The following is a 4,105-nucleotide window of genomic DNA, read 5'->3' on the forward strand; positions in this document are numbered from 1 at the left end:
GAGGCTATCGGGAAGACTTATCTCGATGGACAGTGGCAAAAGTAAAATGCATCGGCAAAGGTTACGACAATAAAGGGTCATCGACAAAGGTTACGATGATAAAGGATGCAACGAGGTCAGAATTTCGATGTGAATCCCATTGTCGAAATCATCGACGAAAAAATAGCGACGAGGATTTTCTCCCCGAATACGTCTAAATTCCGATGTTTAGTTGTTTGAGTTCTGACGAACGCTCATTGGAAAACTGCTCCAAATGTACTAGTGTGGCATGGACTAGCAAGAAACAAACTTGTGTTTCTCAATCTACAATTGAAGTAGAGTATGTAGCTGCATCCATGAATTGCATGCAATCAAAATGGATGAGACATGTGCTAGAAGGATTCAAGATAGATATGCCTTGACTAGTGACTATCTATTGTGACAATACAAGTGCAATAAACATTTCTAAGGATCATGTACTTCATTCTAGAACCAAGCACATTGAATTTAAGTATCATTTCCTAAGGGAAAGAGTTCAAGAAAAGAGGTGAAGATGGAATATGTGAAGAGTAAAGATCAGTTAGTTGATATCTTTACTAAGCCCTTACCAAAGGCTACCTTTGAGTTTCTTAGAGGTAAACTAGGGGTTAGACCCCTACACTAGAAGAACTAGAATGATGGAGATCCATCAATCCTGTGGATTTCATATTTATTTTTCACTAAGGATTGATGAAGGTGCGGGCTACTCCTTTGGGGGAGCAAGTTTGATGTAAAGTTCTGATTTAATGCTCTGTTATAATTTTTCTGATTTGAGTAGTGGTGATGATGGAAGAGGCAACAACATAATTGAAGACAAGTGATGCATTTACATCTTTGGCATTTTTTTCAAAGGGGGAGAAGAATAGAAATCAGATATGGCATATATGGGACAAGAAAAGAAATCAGATATGGAAGTTGAAGATCAGATTGAGAGAAGAATTGGTTAAGGGGGAGATGACAAAAGGAGAAGAATCGAAAGATGATGTTATACCAGCAAGCAAGTTGTTGATGATGATGATACTCTGATTGTATATCTAATTAGTGTTGCTATCAATGCCAAAGGGGGAGATTGTTGGCATTTGGCGTAACTGATGCAGATGCAGGTGATACAGTTGAAGTCTAATGACTGCACCGGTAAAGGATAGAAGTCTATTTGTGATGAAGAGATTGAGATTCTATGATGAGATGACATAATAAATTATTTGTGTTGTCAATGATGGAAAATGATGTCAACTAATGTTCCTGGTGTTTTGTTTTGTCATCTAAGTGATTTGGTTTACCGAAAGACAGGGTTTACTGACAAAGAGTTGAAGTCCGTGAGATAGGATTTTAACCAGTAAAATAGAGATGTTTTGATTGAATCCAATGATCGGCGATGATTGGTGATTTGAGGTTTGGACGGTGAACTTGTATCATGGAAAGATATATCTGACCAAAACCAGAACTTGTGATGATTACTAGAAGGCATGTTTCAAATTTCTGATGAAGTTTTGCTAAGGTTTTAGTAGGGTTTAAGACCGGTGAATAAATCATCAAACCGGTAATGATTTGTGTTATGATGGTGATCCACAAAGAGTCTACATGAAGTTGGTAACACGAAACAACCCACATGAAATAATTTGATTGTTGTTTGGGCACGATTCAAGGAAGAATTTCTTGGGAACCAGTGAAATGCTTAGTAGAGTGTTTTGATGGTTTGACTTTGGTACAGATCGGATTTTTGTGATGGGTTACGATCAACCAATGGTTGATATTACATTTTAATTTTTTATAATGATCTTTATATTGATCTGTGATGATCTCCTATGATTTGAATTGTAAATTCATGATGTAATTAGGTTTTGTGGCTGACCTAGTTGAGATGGCTATTTAGGATGACACAGTTGATGTTTTTCGTGTTGTTGGTCTTAAAGAATGTGTTAAGTCATCCAAGTGAAGTGTGAGATCTGCCTGAGAGTTGCAGAGTGTTGTGTATAACTAGATTTGATCACACGAGAAAAGAAGTGCAAGTAATAGATCATTTTCTTATTGTTGTTCCCTAACAGTTGCAACAGGTTAAATCCCTTAACCGGGTAGGTCCTAATAGGCCTTAAACATTTAAGTCCCCTAACAAGATAGCTCTCAAAAGAGTGTTAAATCCTCTCATGAGGTTGATCCTAATAGATCATCAAGCTCCTAACCGGCCTGCTAGGCAAATCCCTTAACCGAGTGAAACCTAACAGGGTCTACCAAAGAGGTTATTAGATGTGATTAAAGAAGTTGAGATATTTGTTAAATGGTTTCAGATCTTATATAAGTTTGATTTTGGATTCAAAGTTGCAATTGGTCTTAATACTGATTCACCCCCCTCTCAGTATTAACCGGATCCTCATAGGATTAACAAATTCCCACCTTGAGGAGGTCCACAAGGAAACAAAATCTAGTTGACAAATATAGCCCATTATATTTCCACTATGTATTTCTTTGTTGAGTATTGAAGATGAACCTATATCTTTTAGGGTGGATCTCTCTTTGAAAGAAAGTAAGTCTTGGTTGTAGGTCATGAAGGAGGAGATGATGACCTTGGAAAGTTGTGACACATGAGATCTTATTACTTTTCCCAAAGGAAAGAAACCCATTGGATGCAAGTGAGTATTTATAAAAAAGTTTGGAGAAAATGGTTAATTAGAGTGGTAAAGATCATACTAGTGGTCAAGGGCTACTCCTAGAGAGAGGGAGTTGATTTTGGTGGCATTTTCTCTCTTGTTGCTGAATTGAATTTTATTAGATTCCTATTGTGTAAATTGCTGCTACTTGTGATTTTGACATACAGAAAATGGATGTTAACATTACTTTCTTGCATGGGGATATTGAGGAGAAATTTATGTGATGACCTGATAATTTTGTTCAATTATTTTGCATTGAAGTTTGATTATATGTGGAGTGAGGAGGATTATTCTATTTATATTAAGCTTATTGGTGATCAAATACTAATTAGTGCCTTGCATGTTGATGACATGTTGTTTATCAGTAATAACAAGGTGATGATTAAAGAACTCAAGGATCAACTTTTTGGGACATTTGATATGAAGGAATTGGGGCTCTAAAATATATTCATGGGTTGGAGATCAACAAAGATCAAGTTCATAGAAAGCTTTGGTTAAATCGGAGTATGTTGATACTATTTTGTAGAGGTTTAATAAATATGACTATAAGCTAGTTATTGTTCTGTTTTTAATTGGTACTGAGTTGAGTTTAGACATGTGTCCTAGTATTGATGATTTTTAGGATACATCCAAGGTTCCTTATTTTAGCGGCATTGTGAGTTTGATGTATGTAATAGTTTGCAATAGACCAGATATAGCTTGAGCAGTAGGAATTCTAAGAAGGTTTGTGTCTAATGCTAGTAAAAAGCATTAGAATTTTTATTATGACGACGTTTAGATATTTATGAGGTAATTTTGATTACTATTTGCTTTATCTTGGTACTGATGATGTGGTTAGGTCATTGAACATACAAAGATTTGTCGATGCAAATTGGGCAAGTGACTTGGCTAGTCAGAGGTCTACTAGTGGCTATGCATTTACTTTGTTTGGAGGAGCAGTGAGTTGGATGAGTAATCTATGAATCCTACAATCAATTTGTCCACCATTGAAGTAGAGTATACAACTACTACGCATGCCTTTAAGGAGGTAGTATGGTTACAAATATTCGATATCTGTGCCAATTTTGTTTGTAGGATTGTGAGGATCAAATGTGACTATTAGAGTGCTATTTGTTTGTCCAATAATCCTATGCATAATGCTCATACTAAGCATGTTGATGTTAAATATCACTTTGTTTGAGAAATGGTTGAGAATGGTGTGGTCTTGATAGAGAAGTTTGACACTTTGGATAATGTTGCAAATTCTTTTATCCAGTGACTAAAAAAAAGTTATATTGGTGTGGGAAGACCATGGGCCTTGATTATTGTATTTAATTTTATTAATTTATGCATACCTTAGATGTAATTGTAATGTATAGTGTCAAGTGAGATAATGTTAGAATATGGTGAGATTAATCTTGCAAATCCTATGTCATTAATGTGTCTCCATGTTCCTTGGAGAG

The sequence above is a fragment of the Cryptomeria japonica genome, chromosome 8 (genome assembly GCF_030272615.1).
Source record: "Cryptomeria japonica chromosome 8, Sugi_1.0, whole genome shotgun sequence".
Classification (NCBI taxonomy): Eukaryota; Viridiplantae; Streptophyta; class Pinopsida; order Cupressales; family Cupressaceae; genus Cryptomeria; species Cryptomeria japonica.